The 21,556-nt window shown below is 36.1% G+C and overlaps 1 pseudogene; it reads left to right on the top strand.

Annotated features, from left to right (window-relative positions):
* The first annotated feature begins 265 nt into the window (after positions 1–265).
* LOC107519314 lies at positions 266–15,447 on the top strand (annotated as a pseudogene).
* Positions 15,448–21,556: the final 6,109 nt, after the last annotated feature.

Genomic DNA, 21,556 nt, shown 5'->3' with positions numbered 1-21,556 from the left:
CTACTAGACAAAATCCGAAGTTCTTAGTTGGCCATTAAGTTTCTTTCATTATCTGGTTTAACTTTCCCATAATTCTCTAATATCCACTCTATATTCAAGCCACATAAGAACTACTTTCTGTTACTGAACGTGGAATGCAATTGTATGCCTTCTTGTCTTTGTTCTTGCTGTTTCCTCTGTCTGGACTGGCACTGGGGCAGATCCCGCAAATTGCTTCCACCTATATTCGTTTCAACATCTTGTTGGACGATATGCTTGAGAGGACATGACCACTGGGTAAGCCTTGAACTGGACTGGGGCAATCGTATACTCTTCACCCCCTCCCTGTCCTTGGAATATACACTCTATTCACTGTTGGCACAGGGGTTTCAAGGATGCAGCCTTGAGAGCAATGTGTTATTGAGACCACATGGGTGGTAAATGTGACTGAACCTCACTAAAGCCTCTACATAAACTTTCAAGATTTTGGTAGGTAAGTACAGAGATCTATTGTCTTATGGCTGCCTAAGACAAGCTTCATGTGTAAATTCCTTTCCTTATAAAAATTGCCACCTACCAATCTGGAGTGACTCGTGTCTTTCGTCTGTCTCTCCTTGTCCTCCACATATGGAGGCTGGTTTCAGATTTCACCCAGGAAGTTCCCAAAGTTGTAACTAACATACCTTTCTAGTGTGACTCCCTTTGTAGCAAGTTCAGAAAATTTTCAGGACTCTGTAGCAGCTGAATTTCTGGATGTGGGTTAAGACCCACCATTTAGAAGCAAATGCAAGAAATTTTAAAGTCAGAGGGTGTCTTCTATAAGGCTAACCTTTCATTGCTTCTGCTCCTTCTGTAGCAGCACAATCATGGAGATGCTGGGTTTTCTGAAGAAGCAGATGACCCAGGGTCTAGCCTGAGGCTGAGATGAAGGGCAGGAGATAGGCATTTGTGGCAGATTTATCATAGCAGAGGTGGAATAGTCCCAGAGACTTTTCCTAAGGTATGTGGCAAGGGATTTCAAACTTTCTAGTTTCTGAATTATTCTCTAGATTCTTAATGGTGACAAAGATACTTACTCTTCCGTCAGCCAGTTCCATGGTGTTGGTCTGGAAGTTCTTCCTAGAAACTCACCCTAGAGCCTGATCCTCAAAGTTCTTCAAGGTTAGCATGAGCCTTTTATTCTTTATATTAAATGTCTTTTTGCTTGCATTAGCTAGAGCATTTTCTGTCATCTGACACTCAACACTGACCAAAAGAGATTTTGCTTCCAAACACTCCCCTCAGTTTGATTTTTGTCTCACATTTCTGCACTTCTATATTTAAGATTTATTACTTTGATAAGTCGGGAACTTTATTTGCATGTACTATTTATAAATATTTACATACATATATGGGTAAATGTAAATATATGTATATGTATAATATGTTCATAGGCATATTTACAAAAAAAAATGTGACTGCAGAAGAACCTAGAAATCCTTACAGTACAATATCTCAAATGCCTGTGTTTCTCTTACGATATCCTGCATCAAAATTGCAGATTGTTTTAGGATCTCTGCTACAACCGATACCATAGCTCTGGTTATTTCAAATCTATAATTCATTGAGTCAGTGGGTGGCCTGTTATCTCCCATATATTATCAAAGTGTTTTTTATGAACTCTCACCAGCTCAAAAAAATAAGTTGTATAAGAAACCGTAACCCCAGATGAGATCTCTGCCTCTACCTCCATAAAACAGGAGTCCTCCTTGCAAAGTAATGTTGTATTTGCATTCATAGTGAGCAGAGAGTGAATTTCTATCTTTCTTGGCACATTATGCTGAGTATTTCAGTCTTTACAAAGAGATGTTGTTATTTATTTATGTCAGGTTTTCAGCACAGTTCCACCAGACATTACTTGTTTGAGTTCTGCCTTTTTCTTGATGTTTTAATTCACTGTTAGCAGAGATGCGTTTCTTAGCAGCCTACAGGTTGAAAGGCCGACCTCATCCTGAATGCTGCTACTAATCAGACTCGCTGGTTTCGCTTAGCATTTTAATTTACTTCATTTATTTATTTATATGTTTGTTTATGCTTTCTATCTGTTTAAAAGTTAACTATGGCTGAGTCTACCTATCTCCATGGTTTAGTAAGTAAACATTCAAGCAACTGACGCTTCTCGATAAACACAAAATAGAATATTTTTCCTCCTCCAGAGGGATTCACTTCAATATCCTATTACTCTAAGGCAAATAAAATATAATATTAGTAGGTAACATTAATTGAATATTTAGTAAGTTCTAAATGAATAACATGCAAAAAAAATCATTTAATTCCTATAAAAGTTCTAGGAGTTAGATACTAATTTCACAGTTAAAGACAGTGAGGCTTAGAAAAGTTAAATAAGGCTTTGAATGAATATGAAGAATTTCTGGGTGCACATCTATAAATAACACTCTTATTTCTTGGGCCACATCATTCTGGGGTAAACTAGTTCATCATGGCCTTAGAAAAATCATAAACTTCTTATTTTGCCTGAATATTTAGACTTGTAGCCTCTTCAGACTTGAGCAAAGCACTAACAACCAGTTCTAGGAATGTTTTGAGAGACTTCTGCACTCATTCTAACTTTGGGAAACCACATGGTCCTTCCATTTCCTTTCTTTTTTTTTTGTCATTTTTGGTACACTTCTGCCTATCATGCTTGCTGCTATTTCTTTCTAGCCTCTATTACAGATGTATGAGCACCGAATCTAAGAGAATCCATTCTGCTAGCAGTGGTGCATGTTAGAACTAGAAAACTGAAAAGTCAGAGTCCTGAGAAGTGCCAAATTTGAACTGATATCAGAACCAGTAGGGTAAAGTAGGTCAAAATGGATGGAGAGGTTAGTAGAAATCTAAAAGATGGAATCTATATTGTTGTGTGATTGGCAGGGCCAAAGCCATGAATAAATAAGCTGGAAGAGCCAGGGCTAAATATCATGGAATCAAAGCTGGACTGCTGAAGAAGTCCCGTATCTCAAATGCCCTTTGAAAGTTTTCATTTTCCCAAGCAAGAGAGTCCTAATCTCAGAGGATGTCCACAAAAAAACAGCTTGGAACTGAAAAAGTTATTAATGTTTCCCTTTTTGACAGAATTGTGCCTAGGCACGCACTACACACTCAATAAATATTAGTTGGAAGAACTTATACACATTCTGGAATGAGAGTACTTATCTATTAAAATCAAGGGTTGTTAAGTCAGAATGAGAGAATGTGAATTGCCCAGAACAAGTTCACTTGGTTTTAAACCATTTTGGGTTTAGAGCTGCTTCCTTTCTTTGGCATTTCATTGCTATTTATGGCTGGCTGGGAAAGATTTATTGGTTTAGAAAAAGAAGACATGAACACCTCCGCACATGCAGGCACGTAAGCCTTCCCCAGACACCAAATAACTCTAATGATGGTTTGATGAGTTAAGAGTAAGTGAATCAGAAATTTATTGATTCAATTTCCTCTATAATACACAAGGGTTTACAAATTCTGGGAAGAACTCAATTTGAAGATAGCAAGTTTAAAAATAGAAAGCAAAACTTTGCAAAACTATCGTACAATCATTTTCTCCCAATCCAAGCTAAGTATCTATAAAATGAATGGTCAATGTTTCTTTTAAGTTTGGTTTAATATAAAAATAGTTGGACGGGCTTATTGGCCCTGGGCCTCCATTCCTGCTTCCATAAAATGAAGTGATAAAAATAATAGCTAATATTTATTCAGTATTTTAGTATGTTAGGCCCTCTTCTAGGTGCTTTACATTGATTATCACATTTAATTCTCACAATAGTCCTATAAAGCAGGCATTATTATTATTAGTACTTTATAAATTGGACTACTGAGTCACTACCGAGGGAGGTTAAAGAATGCCTAATAGTGGAAAAGCCTAGGATTCAAATCGAGACAGTCTTATACTTTTAATTCTTTGAACTAGATGTCAATCTGATATTCTTTGACTGCCTATTCTCATTCATGGTGCTGTTAGAGACATTGGGACCCTATCTCCAATGGTGGAGGACCAAGAGAGGGAGACAAGATGCTTCAAAAAAATTAGCCCTTTTAATTAATGTTCAGAAAGACAAGTAAAGTATCTACAGATTTATGGAACACATGCCATTTTGGAAGATGGATCTGGAGAATCCAAACTGAAATCAAGCTGTGGCTTCCAGGTTCTCTAAAACCCCAATGGTTAGAGCATTTCTTATTAATATCCCCTACTGGTTTATGAAAGTGAATCAAACAGAAGCTTTAATGCCACTTTGACTTATTCTGTCTGGGTTGGTGTGATGTCCTTATTCAAATGCTCTGATCTCAATAAAGCACCAACCATTTCCACTAATTTTGAGTTTGAATTTTATTACCTTAATACATAGATTATAAATAAGGAAAAGTATGTTTAATGTCTGCTCTTCTTCTGGGGATGTGGTATCAAGGATTAAGAGAAAAATATAGTAATCAAAGGATAATAAAAATTATAGAAAATGACTAAAATGAATGATTTAACTAAATTTAGATAGAGCCATAAATGGAATATTTTTATGCATTATTTTTTTATTTCTCAAAATATAAGAGAATGTTTGTGATAAAATACATTTAAAAAGTAGAATACAATATTGAATATAATTATGACCATAACAATTTCAAGCAAACTAAAAGTCAAGCTAAGAAAAAAGTAAAAAACTGAATCAACCAAAATATTATGTTTGTCATTACATGGGAAAATTATACTTTTTTAAAAAGAATTTTCATTTTTCAAATTTCTTATAATGAGCATGTATTTTTATTATAAAATAAAAATCCAAGGGATGAATATGTAAATATTTTTTAAAGGCTCTCTGAAATTTTTAACAAAATTTTTACTAGCACATGTAATTCTTGTGTAGGACTCAGTGATGGCATGACATCCGGCAGGAGTAATATATCAATGGCAGTGTGAAAAAAAATATGGAAAGCATAGTATATTATGAAGCAGATGATGTGATAGCTTGGATTTGCTATTCACAAATTCTATAACCTTGAAAAGTCATTTAACCTCTGAGTCTCAATTTCTTCATCAGTAAAGATAATATATTTTCCCTGCATACCACTGAGAGTTGTTGAGAAGATTGAATGTCTACAGAAATGCTCTGGAAAAGTTAAAGTAACATACAGTAGACCTCATTCTCATTAAAGAGTAATAATTAACTATTTCAACATCTGTGAATAATATTAGAATTTCTATTTATGTTTTTCTTAATTCTGAATATTTACTTTTCAAAATTCCCTTTTCATTAGTGGACGCTTTTATCTTTGAGTGCAATAAATGAGACTGATATAACTGATGGTAAACTGGAAAATGAAGTTCATGTGACAAATGATTGAAATTGCATCACTAAATCCAACATATTTATTGAAATTTTTAGTAGAATCATGGGAAAAACTTTACAACTCTTTAGAGAAAGACGTAGAAGATCCTCACAGGCAGCATGTGCCTAGGAGAGATAGAAAGTCAGAAAAAGGGGATCATTAGAGAATGAACAAATGCTTTCTTTCCTTTATTGTACCAACCTAGGCTTATGACCACTTTGTAAACAAATCCTCACAATCTGTTGTGGGGCCTGCTCGAGGTTCTTGTGTCTGGAGCTAATTGGGAAAGAAGTGGGAGATGAGGCAAGATAATAGGTGGGGCCAGTGTGAAGTGCCACATGTGCCCTCATTAAAAGATTATACTTCAGTTTAAAGATAATGATAACACAACTAACGTCTTAGAGCATTGACACTACACTGGGAGCAAGGCAATGAACAGATCAAATGAAGACTTTTTTGGTTAGCAGAAGACAGAGAGGGAGCTTCTTTTTCATAAGATAATAGCAGAGTAGATAAAACAGATATAAAAGACAATTTGAAGGAAAATAGCACTAGGATCACATTCATGAATCATTATTACGTGCCAGGTACTTTGTGATGTGATTTACATGGGCTATCTTATTTTACTCCTAAAACATTGTGAAGTAGGTATCATTATGATGGCTATTTTACAGATGAGAAAAATGAGGTTAAAGATTTAATGTAACTTGTTGGAGGACGCAGAATCCTGGAGGTTGGGTATGGATCCAGGTTGTGAGCAAATGGGAGTTTTTTCCATTGTTCCAAATTGGAACAGTGGGTAGACAAAAAATGAACAGTAGAGAACATAAACGAGGGCATGTTTGAGAAGACTGAGAATACAGTCAGTACTAGAATTGTGGAATGTGAGATGGCTGAGTAGAGATTCCATGAGGCAAGTAGAAATACTAGTTTAGCGTCAAGGAGAGAATTCTGTGTAAGATATAAATGTTAATTCATTGGGAATTTAAACTGTTACTAAAAGAAAATTCTCATTAGAAGCCAGCCGTTTTAATTGAGAGAAAGAAGAAAAGAAAGTAAGAAAGGGAGAAAGGAAAAGAGAGGGGAAGAAATATGAGAAAAAGAGGGTGAAAGGGAGAGTAAAAGAAATCTGTACGAAGGGTGCCAGATCACCAACCTCAAAGAAACAAAACTCCACTTTTCAAGCTGCATTGAGAGCTACTAGACTCAGGGAAATATTTTTTTATTTGTTTGTTTGTTTGTTTGTTTTGATTATTTTTTCTTGAGTTAGAAAAGAAATGCAAGGGTGATCTGAAGTTGACAAAGAAAATGTCTTGCCAACCCTCTATGCTTAGGGTGGCCTCCAAAACCCTGAGATATTGCTTGTAATCCATTATTTTTCCCCACACAAAAGAACATTGCAGTTCCATTTGAAGTCTGTATTTGATCAGTGAATGAAAAAACCCAGTGTTTATTCTGAGACGCAGCTAAAGCCACATCTTGACTTATTGACTGTTCTGGCTTTGATGGAGCAAATTATAAACCATATTTGAGCAGTAAGAATATGCTGTTTTAGAAGAGTTACCTCCTCCCTCCCAAATTCCTCTTTATTGATTCTTTAAAAATAAAACAAACAAAAAAACCCCACAACATCTAAAATGAAAGAATGAAACCAGTGCTCATTTACATGTGTGGAGTACTTTAAACTCTGTGCACTCTCTCTGAGTAATATTCTCCAACATGAGAGCTATTAATCCTTTCTGAATTTTAACGAACCCAAAGAGCCTCTCCATCAATTTCCTGTGAGAAGGGCTGGTAAGGGCCACTTTCCACAAACTTTAATTTTATAATAGAGTTCTTCAGTTCAAATGGACTTTTGACCCAGCTAATTTAATTGTCTTTGTTATTGATAGCTGCAGAACTGTAAGTAAACTTAGAGAATGTGCTCGTTAGGTTTACTTTCCAAACAGCATTTTGGATGACCCTCCAAGGCAAAATTTCCCTTTATTTCTACAGGGTATGCTGTTTTTCATCAAAACCAACATAAGAGGGTGATGTGAAATGTTTCTTACAGCAGAATAAGAGGCACGAAGTGCTTCCTCCCTTAGAACCATGCTTCCACCAGGATCATCCTGGGCTGGCTCCATAACCACTTTGCCAAGGGAAAACACACATAGTTAAATAAATTAAAACATCTAGTTTGTTGTACTCTCCTGATCCATTTGACTAATCCCTTCCCTAATTGATGGCCGGGAGTGTATGCAGAGTGGTCTGGAGTGGAATGGTCTTTGCTAAGATAGAGTTAAGAAGGCATCTAAGAAGAATAAATTTCCTTCTTTCCTGTCATCTCCTCTGGAGATTTGTAGAGCCACTGGAGCTTCAGGAGCAGGAGAGATGTTTAGGGGAAACTGGCCAGGTTGTGGTACATGAGAGAAGGAGCAAAGATGAGTACTTTGCATTTCTTTTTTCCTATTTTTTTGTTTATTTTCTAATATTTTATTTTTTACTTAAAGTTAGCATATAATATTATATTAGTTTCAGGTGTACAATATAGTGATTAGACATTTATTTAACTTACAAAGTGATCACCCTGATAAATCTAGTACCCATTTGACACCATATATAGTTATTACAATATTATTGACTATATAACCTATGCTGTAATTAACACCTCTGTGACTTTTTTGTATTTTTTAACCCTTCCCCTTTTTCACCCACTCTCAAGAACCTCTCCCATCTGGCAACCATCAAAATGTTTTCTGTCTTTTGATGCAAAAATCCTCAGCAAAATATCGGCAAACTGAATCTAGCTGTACATTAAAAATATCATGCATCATGATGAAAGTGGATATATTCTTGGGATGCAAGGTTGGTACAAAATCTACAAATCATTTAACGTGATATGTCACATTAACAAATTGAAAGGTAAAAATCATATGATCATATAAATAAATGCAGAAAAATGCTACATTCGTTTATGATAAAAACTCTCAGCAAAGTGGGAATAGAGGGAACATACCTCAATGTAATAAAAGCCATGTATGAGAAACCTAGAGCTAACATCATATTCAATGGGGAAAGGCTAAAAGCATTTTCCTTAAGATCAGGAACAAGACAAAGATGCCCACTTTCACCACTTATGTTCAGCATTGTATTGGAAGTCCTAGCCACAGCAATCAGACAAGAAAGAGAAATAAAAGGTATTCGAATTGCAAAGGAAGAAGTAAAACTGTCATTATTTGCAGACGACATGGTACTGTATATACAGAACCTTAAAGATTCCACACACACACACAGACACACACACATACACACACAAACCCATAGAACTGATTAATGAATTCAATAAAGTTGCAGGATATGAAATTAAGGTTCAGAGTCAGTGACATCTTTGTACACCAATGATGAACTTTCAGAAAGAGAAATTAAAAAAGAAAAAACAATCCCATTTATAATTGCGTCAAAAAAATGGTAAAATATCTAGGAATCAAATTAACCAAGGAAGTAAAAGACCTGTTCCAAGAAAATTATAAGTCATTGTAAAAAGAAATTGAAGAAGATACAAATAAATGGAAGCATATACTGTTCTCATGGGTAAGAAGACTCAACATCATTAAAATGGCCATACTACCCAAAGCAATCTATAGATACAGTGCAATACTTATCAAATATCAAAGGTGTTTTTCAGACACGTAGAACAAATAATCCAAAAACTTATATGGAGCCGTAAAGACCGCGAATACCCAGGTGAATCTTGGGAAAGAAGAACAAAGTTGGAAGTATCACACTCCTTATATCAAACTATACTATAAGACTATAGCAGTCAAAACAGCATTGGTACTGGCATAAAAACAGATACATTGATCAATGGAACAAAATAGAGAGCCCCAAAATAAATCCACACCTATACGCGCATTTAATATATGACGAAGGAGGCAAGAGTATACAATGGGGTAAAAGCAGTCTCTTCAATAAGTGGTGCTGGGAAAATTGGACAAATATATGCAAAAAAAATAAAAAATAAAACTGGACCATGGACTACTTTCTTTTACCATATGCAAGAATAGACACAAAATGGATTTAAGACTTAAATGTAAGACAGGAAACCATGAAATCTCTAGAAGAAAACATAGGCAGTAAATTCTGATATTGCTACTAGTAATTTCTTTTTAGACATATCATCTTGGGCAAGGGAAACAAAAGAAAAAAATAAACAAATGGGAATACATCAAACTAAAACAATTTTTGTATAGCAAAGGAAACCATCAACAAAACAACAAGCAACCTACTAAATTGGAGAAGATATTTGCTTATGATACATCTGATAAGAGGTTACTATCCAAAATACGTAAAGAACTCAATGACAACAAAACAATCCAATTAAAAAATGGGCAGAAGATCTGAATAGATATTTCTCCAAAGAGGAAATACAAATGGCCAAAAGACATGTGAAAAGATGCTCAAAGTCACTAATCATCAGAGAAATGCAAATTAAAACTACAATTAGAGATCACCCATACCTGTTAGAATGGCTATCATCAATAAATCAAAGAACAATTGTTGGTGAGGATGTGGAGAAAGGGGAACCCTCATACACTGTTGGTGTAATTGCAAAATAGTACAGCTACTATGGAAAACACTCTGGAGCTTCTTCAAAAAATTAAAAATAGATCCGCTTTTTGACCCAGGAATTGCACTTCTGGGTATTTATCCTAAAAACACAAAACACTAATTCATAAAGAGTTATCCACCCCTATGTTCATAGCAGCACTATTCACAATAGTCAAGATATGGAAGCAACCTAAGTGTTCATCAACAGATGATTAGATAAAGAAGTTATGGTTCTTATAAACTATAGAATATTAGTCATAAAAAAATAAAATCTTACCATTTGCAACGATGCGGATGGACTTAGAGATTATTATGTGGAGCAAAATAAGTCAGAGAAAGATAAATACCATATGATTTCACTTATATGCAGAATCTAAGAAACAGAACAAAGGAATTGAAAATAGACTCACAAATATAGAGGACAGTCTGGTGACAGCCAGAGAGAGGGGGTTTGGGAGCAGGGAGAAAGGTGTGAAGGGTTAAAGAAGTACAAATTAGTAGTTGATAGATGGTCGCAGGGATGGGGAACATGGCAGAGGAAATGCAGTCAGCAGTAATGTAATGGCAATGCGTAGAGCCAGAGGGAAGATAGAGGAATCAGGAAGATCGTTTTGTAAACTATATAAATGTCTAATCAATGTATTGTATACTTGAAACTAATAACAAAATAAAATAAAATACTAAGAAAAAATAACTCCAATCATCCCAGCTTGGCATTTTTACCGTTAACCTCTGCCAATAAATTGTTTATACTCTAGTTTTATATAAAATAGGTGCTCAGTAAATCTTATTTAATAAACTTTAAAAAAATGTTTTCACTCTCTATGACTTTGCTTCTGTTTTATTTATTTGTTTATTTTGTTTTTTAGATTCCACATGTAAGTGAAATCATATGGCATTTGTCTTTCTCTGACTTACTCCACCCAGCATAATACCTTCTAGGTCCATCATGTTGTTGTAGATGTCAAAATTTCTTTTCTTTTCTTTTCTTTTTTATGGCTGAGTAATAATCTGTTGTATCTATGTACCACTTCTTCTTTACCCATTCCTCCATTGATGAACACCGAGGTTCCCTCCATTTCTTAGTTATTGTAAATAATGCTGCAATGAATATATAAATTCACGTGTCCCTTTGAAGTTGTGTTTTGGGTTTGTTCAAATAAACACCCAGAAGTGAGATTACTGTGTCTCTTTTTGTCTCTTGTTATAGCCTTTGTTTTAAAGTCTATTTTGTTTGGTTTAAGTATTGCTACCCCATCTTATTTTTTTGTTTGTTTCCATTTTCATGAAATATCTTTTTCAATTCCTTTCAGTCTGTGTGTGTCTTTTGATCTGAATTGAGACTCTTGTAGGTATATAAGGGTTTATTTTATATAGGTATATAAGGGTTATACCTTATATACCTTATATAGGTATATAAGGGTTATATATACCTATATAACCCTTATATACCTAATATAGGTATTTTATATAGGTATATATAACCCTTATATACCATATATAGGTATTTTATATAGGTATATATAACCCTTATATACCTAATATATAAGGGTTATATAGGTATATATAACCCTTATATACCTAATATAGATATTTTATATAGGTACCTTATATAGGTATTTTATATAGATATATAAGGGTTATACACCTTATATAGGTATATAAGGGTTTATTTTCTTATCCATTCAGTGATACTATCATTTAATTGGAGCATTTAATCCACTTACATTTAAAGTAATTGTTGTTATTGTTATTTTATTATTCATATTAAAAATTTTTTTTCTTCTTGAAGAAATTAACATGTCTTATAATACTGATTTGGTGGTGGTGAATTCCTTTAGCTTTTTCTTGTTTAGGAAACTCTTTATTTGTCCAGTTGTCAGTAATGGCTTTGCTATTACTAGAGTGACCTTGGTTGTAGGTCTTTTTATCACTTTGAATATTTCATGCCGATCTGCAAAGTTTCTGTTGAGAAATCAGCGGACAGCCTTTGGGGAATTCCCTGGTAGATTACTAACTGCTTTCTCTTGCTACTTTTAAGATTTTTCTCTTTGTCTTTTACCTTTGGCGTTTTAATTATGATGTCTCGGTGTGGTCCTCTTCGGGTTCATCTTGTTTGGGACTCTGTGCTTCCTGGGCTTGTATGTCTATTTCCTTCACCAGATTAATGAAGTTTTATGTCATTAATTCTTCAAATAGGTTTTCAATTCCTGTTCTTTCTCTTCTCCTTCTCTTATCCCTATGATGTTGTCCCAGAAGCCCCTTAAAGTATTCTCATGTTTTTAAATTCTTTTTTCTTGTTGCTGTTCTGATTGGGTGTTTTCTGCTACCTTGTCTTCTGAACTGCTGAGTAGATCCTCTACTTTATCTAATCTACTGTTGATCCCTTCTAATGTATTCTTCACTTGGGTTATTGTATTCTTCATTTCTGACTGGTTCTTTTCTATGCTTTTGATCTCCATTTTTCATTCCTATCTTTATGTTAAAGTTCTCATTATGTTAAAGAGTTCATCTACTCTCCCCCAAAATTCACTGAGCATCTTCATAACCAGTGTTTTGAACTCTGCATCTGGTAGATTGCTTATCTCACTTTTTTTTTTTTTTTTAGTTCTTTTACTGAAGCTTAGTTCTGTTCTTTCATTTGAGATGTGTTTCTTTGTCTCCTTATTTTGACTGCCTCCCTGTGTTTGCTTTTATGTATTAGGTAGAGCTGCTATGTCACCTGGTCTTAGCAGAGTGGCCTTATGTAGTAGTTGTCTTGTGTGGCCCAGTGGTGCAATCTCCCTGATCACTCAAATCAGGTTCTCCAGGTCTGTTTCTTGTATGAGTTATATGTACCCACCTGTTATAGTTGATCCTTGGTTGCTGTTTGCTCATCAATGGGAGGGACTGACCCATGAGCTGATTTGTTGTAAAGACTGGCCATGACTACAATGGAGGAACTGTTGTCCAGGGCCTGATCCTGTGGAGCAGGATTCACATTAGGAGGGCTCTGATGTCTGCCCAGTCTGCCTTTTGGGTGTGTCATCCGCAGATGCAGCCCTCGGTGGTATACCAGCTTGGTCTGAAACAGGCTACTGGATATACTGGCCTCAGGGCCTCTTGAGAGGGGCCCTACCACAGGCCTAGTTTAGACACAGCCTGTACTCTGCCCAGGGCCACTTGGCATGAGCTACCAAGCAATCTGCAGATGGCCACCATCTGTTCTGGGATTGGAGGTGCCTTTGGAGGCTAAGCAGCAAACAAAGGTTGGCTGCCACTAGTGCTGAGTTTGGGGCTGCTCAGTAAGAGGTATGGGGTGTGTCTAGGTCAACTTCAGTTGTTTGAGTTTTATGAAGCTTTGAGAAATTTTAGAAAACTACAGCATGAACCAAGACAGGCCATTTGTAGGGAAAAGCCACTAGAATCAGCTTGAGTGGGCCTGCCATTTGGGTAGAGTGAAGTCTCAGGGAATGATCAGAGTGGGACGATCAGTATAAGCTAAGTTGATGGAGACTCGGATGTAGTGACCACCTGTGTCTACATGCTGGGAAGGGGGAAGGCTCAACAATGGCATCTGCCAGCACTTCTTTTTGAGAGAAAGCTTCCCCTAAACTCCTTGCCTTGATACCAGACTATTTAATTCCTTCTCATGCGTCCCTGGTTCCTTTTAAGCTATTGCTCCAGTGCTGGAGCTCAGAGTGCATGAGTCCATCAGCAAATAAGTCCAGGTGTGGGCCCTTTAAAAGGCATACCTGGGCCTACAGCAGCCCTTTGTCTCACTCGGCCACAATCCCTGACGTTTTTCACAGCTAGAAGTTATGAGGACTGAGGACTCCTCTTCTTAGCACTGGAACTCTAGACCGAGGAATCTGGTGTGGGGCTGGGACTCCTCACTCCCCCAAGGGTACCTTCATAGCTGAGATATCCCTTATGATTTTTAGCCACCATACAGGAGTATGGGACCAACTCATTTCTAGATTTCACCTTTCTTACCAGTCTCAAGGCATATATGTCCTTATTTGCAGGACTTCTGTTCACCTATACTTCAGGCAATTCTCCATAATGGTTTTTCTGTAGTTTAGTTGTTGTTTTAATGTGAGCGTGAAAGGAGGCAAGCACATCATTTAGCTACTCCACCATTTTGACTGGAAATCTGCACTTCCTAAGGGTTTTGTTTTGTTTGTGTTTGTGTTTGTTTTGGCTCATTTGTTTTAGTCTTTCCTACAGAGAATTGAAGAAATCATGGCATTAAGTTATCACGGGCCCACAAAAGTCCCCATTCATTTTCTCTTCTTTCTTCTCTCCTTTCCTCACATTCCTTCACTCCTTCCATTCTTCCTTTCTTCTCTATGTCAATACTTGCTCCCATTTCCCATGTCATCAACAAATAGGCAACTATTCAAGCATGTTTGATACATATTCTTTCACTTATATCTATTCTTATAAAATATGAAGTATGTGTATTTTTAGATTGTCAGCAGCACTGTTTTTTTAAGATCTGCGTATGTTGCTATGCATACATTTAGCTGGTTGCTTCTAAGTACACCATAGCATTCCACAGGGAAATCCACCATGTTTTGTTTTGCTTAACTAGTCCCCCAGCTATAGATAACTCAATTGCCTCCAACTCCCCACCATATGTGTGTGTGTGTATGTGTGTGTGTGTGTGTGTATGTGTATGTGTGTGTAGCCAGCTCTCTCTTCCCGCCACCCACCCAAGATGAAGAAGAAAAAGAAAGCTAACGGCTCCTGCTGTTGTGAGAAAGCAGGAGGCTGAGAAGGGGGTAAATCCCTTATTTGAGAAAAGAACAAGAAGTCTGGCACTGGATAGGACATTCAGCCAAAAAAAGGACCTCACTCACTTTGTCAAATGGCCCCAATACATTCGGCTGCAATGGCAAAGGGCTATTCCCTATAAGCCCCTGAAAGTGCCTCCTGCAATTAGCCAGTTCACTCAGGCCTTGGATCACCAAACAGCTTCTCAATTGCTTAAGCTGGCCCACAAATAAATACCAGAGGCAAAGCAAAAGAAGCAGAGGTTGTTGGCTTGGGATGAGACAAAAGCTGCTGGCAAAGGGGCCACCTGTCCTTCAAGTAGGGGTTAATACTGTCACCAATTTGGTGGAGAACGAGAAGTCTCAGCTGGTAGTGATTGCACATAACATGGATCTCATTGAACTGATTGTCTTCCTGCCTGCCCTGTGCCATAAGATGGTAGTGACTGCCCTGTGCCATAAGATGGTAGTGATTGCCCTGTGCCATAAGATGGGGGTTCCCTACTGCATTGTCAAGGAGAAGGCCAGCCTGGGGCGTCTGGTCCACAGGAAGACCTGTACCATCGTTGCCTTCACCCAGGTTATCTCGGAAGACAAGGGAGCACTGGCTAAGCTGGTGGAAGCTATATGGACTAATCACAGCGACAGACATTATGAGATCCACCATCACTGGGGAGGCAACATACTGGGCCCAAAGCTGGTGGCTCACATTACCAAGCTGGAAAAGGCAAAGGCTAAAGAACTGGCCATCAAACTGGGCTGAGTACACTGTCAAGTACTCCATACATAAAAATAATAAAAATTCTCCTTCAAAAAAAAAATGCAAAATTTAAATGTTTTTAGATGTATCTGTGTGCTTTTCCTCTTTGATACATATGCAGGAGGTGGGTTGCTCATTCATAAGGTATACTACCTGGCATTTGATTCATTTTACTAGAGTGGTTTCTAGAAGAGCTTGACCAGGCTGCATCCCACCAGCAGTACATAATGGTTCCCATATTCCCACGGTTCCACTAATGCCTGACATTGTCCAGAATGGTAGTTTAGTAAATCTAGTGGTGAATTAGGTTATCTCTTTATATGCTTGCTAGCCTTTTTGGTTTTTCCTTTTGTGAATTAATACTTATGTCTTTTGCACATGTTTCTGTTCAGTTCTTATCTTTTTCTTATTATTAGGAGTGTTTGCTTATTTGTTTATATGTGATATATATAAGTTCCTTATAAACTTTTGACATTATAAATAACTTCTTCAGATCTGTTACTTGCAAGTTAATTTTGTCCCTGATGGTCTTTATTGAACTGAAATCTTTAATTCTAGTGTGATAAAATGAATTATTTCTTTTGTTTTTAAAATCATCATACTTTATCTTCTATGATCTTTATAATATTTTCATTTACATTGAGGTCATAATCCTAAATCTTTAGTTCTGGAGCTGTAGAGTCTTGTGCTAGTTTAGGGACATCTATCTATCAATCATCTATCATCTATCTATAAATCCATCTATCATCAATCAATCTGATCATCTACTGAGAGAAATTGACAGTTTGCTGAAAAGTCTGTCCTTTTTTCCCCATGGGTTTGTGGTGCAACTCAGTCATGTGTTATTTCTCTATGTATATAATTTCATCATTGATCTCTCTGTTCTTTCCAGAAATCTATTTGCCTGTCCTTGCACCAATGCATGGACAATTTTTACTACTAAGACTTTGTAATATGTTTTAGTAATTGATAGGACAAGTCTCCCCTCTGCTTTACCTTTTCAAAAGTGACCTTTCCCCTTTTCATACAGTTTTAAAATAACTTCATTAAGTTGCTCAAATAATATCAACCTGAAATGTTTTTGGAATTACATGTAATTTAAAAGTTCATTAGACTATCTAATATATCTTATCAGGTAGTCCCCTTCAGGAGTATAAAATATCTTTTAAAAATCAGTTTAATAAAGGGTTGTTTTTTCCCCCCACAGAGAGCCTGTGGATCTTTTCTTAAGTTAATTTAAAAAAATTTAAGGCTTTTTTTTTCCTGTTTCGACTGGTATCCTATTTTTTGGTTACATTTTCTCTTCGTATTGCTTCAGCATTCTCCCCACTTTTTTATGGGTTTAGGTTTATGTCTGAAAAACTTACGCATTAGCATTCTCCTTCCGTAGAAGGGCTAGTATATTTTCTTTATCTGGTGGATCTAAAATACACTGAAATCCCAAATCTGGCTGAGGTTGAAACTTTTATACTTGTGTCTAGTCCAGGATTTATAACAACAACATTTTTTATTACAAGAGAGATCTGAACTTTTTAGAGAGAGTTTGAAATGCTTTACAAACCTCACCCCCTTAAATTCCCACAGCATTTCTATGAGATAAGGATATAGATGCCATAGGCAAGATTCTGTTTTACCTCAGCCATCCAAAGCCCAATCTTTGCCTCATTTGCTATATCAATCAGTGAGAATCACAGATGAGATCTTTAGCAGTGAAGATAACACCTTAACTACTACAATCAACCTATGCACAGGCTTCATGATGGGCTCAGTATATAGGAACTAATGTCTAAAAATAGACTAATGTCTCTGTGGAAATCCTTTGCTTTGCTTGTATTTGTTTCAACTTTTCCTTCCACTTTTTTCGGGCAACTTTTTCCCTTTTTACTTCCCCTCCCCCACCTCCCATCCCCCAAATCCACATGTGGAAAAAAGTAGTCACAGTTAATCCAAGCAAACTACCAAATATATTTTATAAGCTTCAATATACCACTTAAAATGCCAGACTAGTCAATACTAGACATAAAGTGCATTCTCAAGGGCAGTGGCTATAGGTGGAATGTTTTACTAGTCTTTAGCCAACAATTTGTGATTTTTGTGCCTGTAAGTATTATTTTACTCTCTTGGGAAAAATAAAATGTCTCCTTCCCCTCCTCTTCTTCTTCCCTCTTCCTACTCCCCCTCTCCTTTGTTCATAGCAGACCTTTCTAAAATGAGACAAAACAACCAAAGGAATGTTGTAAAAGCGTAAACACATATTATGGCCTTTTTATTTTATCAACAATAACCAAGAACATTGATATTAAGTGAGAGGAAAATGTATATTCAAATTTTGTCCAAATAAAATTGGAAATAAATTTTAAAAAAGTATTAAAAATACATGCATTTTATTTTCTTAAGAGTTAAATGAAGACATGGACTTGGGATCAATTTGGATTAAAAAAATTATTCTCACAAATGCTTTTGTGATACCTTCTTCAAAAGATGAACACAAATGTTTTTTGATCTACAAAGATAATGATAATTCTTTCCCATACAAGATTGCTACTCATATCACATTCTATAATACACATATTTACTTCTGTGTAGCTTTTCTAGATTTATAACAATTTAGTTTTGCATGTTTTCTAATCTCAAACCACTTGATTTGGAGATGATTCGGAGGAAAAAAGAATGAAAAAGTAAGTGAGGTTTCTGCAGTGCAGACTTGAAGGATATGAAAACATCGAGAATTATTTTGCTTTTAGAATTCATTCTAGCCGCCTGCTATATAATGGGAATTGAACTTTCGGAGAAAGGGCAGGTGGACAATTAGCCCAATTCTGCAAAGTTTCAGTGTGCTCTGGCTTGAAGTTATGATAAACAGAACAGATATTATAAGTAACCCTATCTGTGAGGATAGTATTTGAGAAATAAAAGTGAACTTATTAAAGAAAGATTGCATCAATTTTTTTTTCATCTCAGGTATACAGGCTATTCTGCACCCTTGAAATAGTTTCTAGAAGTCCAGAGAAGAGAGTCAATAATTTCAAGTTATAAATAAAGGTATCAAAATTGGACAAAAATTCTACCAATACATTTTAGTTTATGTATAGTCAGGATTCAAATATGAAAATGAGTTAATCTATTGAATTAATTGCTTTAAGAAATGTGGAAGAGCCTGAGGAATAAGCTCTAAGCAGAGGTTCAGAAAACAAATCTGAAAGCAACACTACAGAACTAACCCACCAAAGGAGACACTTCTGCTGCTGTATTAGAGGTGAGGAATGATCAGGAAGCTGAGGAACCAGGAAGCCATTGGCTCAACTGTGAGCTCTAGTTTACACTCCTTCTGCCACCATCTGAGGATCAAGAAGCTACTGCCAAGACAACTGGTTCCAGAACTACATGATCACAATGACAAGCCATGTCAATAAAATGGATATCCCACCAACTCTCAGCACCCACAAAATTATGGACTAGATACTTAGAGCCTTGATTCTGCTGTTTCTGAAAAGCCAAATAGTTCCACAGCTATACCCACTAGTAAAAGTCTCCCATCTCACTTTTGCCTGCCAGGTCTTTCATGAGTACATCTGCTTGGTGGTATCCAAGTATTTTCAGAATTTCAGTTATAAAGCAGTTGTGCAATAAGGCATAGCACAAGGGGATTAGAACAGAGTTGAATTAGTCAATATTTACCATATGCTGCAGTATGTGCATTATCTGCTACAAAGTAAAACAAATGTTACCAGTGGACAAAAATGGTATTAGGAAATGAGTTGTAGTCCCAATCTATATTAATTTAAAATGAATAAAATATCACTGGACTATATTTAATATGTATTATTTCAGTTAGGGTAAAAACTATTTTCAAGGCTTTCATCAGTCCACTCACTATCTCAGTCCTCTTATCTTACTTTTCAATTCAGTTCTCATATTTTCTATCTGTAATTCCCCTATCATCAATTGTCAGAAACGTAACTATCAAAGTTAGGGAGGACATATTCAATAAGGATCATTTTTATTAGTATAGAGCTTTACACTTCCAGTTGATATTGTTTTGAAATCTCCATCCTTATACTTTCCTTTTACCTAGTACATCATATAGAATTTTTCTTCTAATCATTTAGAGATTCCCAGATTGTTTCAAAACATATTTTTGAAAATGAAAAGTGAAGGTCTAATTATAGAAGACACACAGGCCAACCCATGACTTTAGAGAGACTTAAGCAGGGTAACCTGTACTGGAGATTGGGGGGTTGGCGGAGAGGATGTGACCTCAGAGGAGACCTGGCCTGGCAGGGGTGGGTGGCACATTTGGAGAGGAGTTAAGGCCAACACCGTTTAGCAGACCACGTGGTCTGGGCAGAAAACTGGTTGGGAACTGAGCTGAAAACATAAACTTCACTAATGTCTACAGAACTAATTACTTTTTCAAGGAGTCCATCACCTGGAGCTTCTTTAGTCATAAGAAAGAAGCTCATTAATGCCACAAGACTTTACTAAGCTTCATGTCGACTGACTTTTGAGCAAGATTTGCTCATTTTAGAAAGCCCACTATACTCATAAGCCCCAAATAATAGAGTGTGGGTTGACTTGGTAGTCAGGGAAGATTTATGCAAGGAAAGTCTTAGTAGTCCCAGGGTGGCCCTGGAGATCTGTAACACACTTGCTTTTTACACAGAATACAAGGGGTAGTCATATACACAATCTCTTTTGACCCCTACAATACCCCTAGACAGAATGCACAGACATCATTTTAACCTAATAAAGAAATAAAGCTCAGAAAGGTTTTAAAACTAGTCAAGAGTCACACTGCTGATAATGGGAGGACATTGAAACATTGAATGGGGCCAAATTTTTCTGATTCCAAGACCTATACTTTCTCAATGCATTGATTATGTTGATGTATAGCCTTTGTAAAGAGGAAAAAGTAAAAAAAACTGTGTTACAAATTTCAATTTAGGCAAAAGTCCTATTTTAACTGCAATAGTTCGAATTCAGGAAGTAAGTTACCTTATTAAAAGGAATAGGATTTGGAAACCTGAATTCAACTTGAGTGAAAATATTCTGAAGCTATTTTATCACAAGAAAACAAATGTTTAGAAAAACATTGATGTCAAAGCAATGGCTGATTTGATCAATTCAATTAAATTACCAGTTACATATATATATATATATAAAATGTGTACAACTGGGGAAAGATAGGTAGTTATTTGATGTTGTAAAATTAGATCAAGAATCATTACTTTTTTTTTTTCACTTCAAATAATGGTATTGGTACAGTGTAAGGAAATAAACTATGGACTTCTAGAATCCTATATTAATATCTCTTGGTACATTATGCATCATTTATTAGACTCTACATTTCTATATCAAAGCTGAATTACCAATCTTAATTTTACTACCCTCTCCTCTATCTCCTGTGCTAGAAAATTAATTTGGATAATTTATTTGGTATTCATTTGTTTCTTTATTTGGTCCATACAGATTTAACCGCTTGTTATGTGACAGGTACTATATGACTGTTATAATGAAAATTTAATGGTATTTCTGCATGAGAGAGAACCTGACACTGTGGAACTGTGCTTGAAATAGAGCAGATTTGGTGTTTCTAGCTCTAGGCAGAAGTTCTTAGGGAATCCGAGAGAATATATGAACAAAAATATCATTGAGGACATTGGGTATGATCATTAGGAAAGATATTGGGATCCGAAAAATTGGAAACAACCCAAAAGTCCTTCAGTGGATGAATGGATAAACACACAATGGTACATTTGTGGAATGGAAAGGTACTCGAAATTAAAAAGGGAGGTACTATTAAATCTGGCAACAACATAGATGAATCTCAGTGCATTATGCTAAAAGAAGGAAGACAGACTCAAAAGTCTTCATGATTCTTTTGATATTACATTCTGGAAAAGTGAAAACTGTAAAGAAAGAAGACAGATGGGTGATTGCCAGGGGCTGCGGAAGAGGCATTGGCTACAAAGGGATGCGAGCGAATGGGAGGGGTGATAAAACTGTCTGTATCTCGAGTGTGGCAGTAGATATATGATTATGTACATATGTCCAAACTCATAAAGCTGTACACCAATAATCATGACCTTTATTGTAAATAAATTATACCTAA

This window comes from Rousettus aegyptiacus, unplaced genomic scaffold, assembly GCF_014176215.1.
Source record: "Rousettus aegyptiacus isolate mRouAeg1 unplaced genomic scaffold, mRouAeg1.p scaffold_m13_p_3, whole genome shotgun sequence".
Taxonomy (NCBI): domain Eukaryota; kingdom Metazoa; phylum Chordata; class Mammalia; order Chiroptera; family Pteropodidae; genus Rousettus; species Rousettus aegyptiacus.
This window is presented reverse-complemented; position numbering and strand designations above follow the sequence as displayed.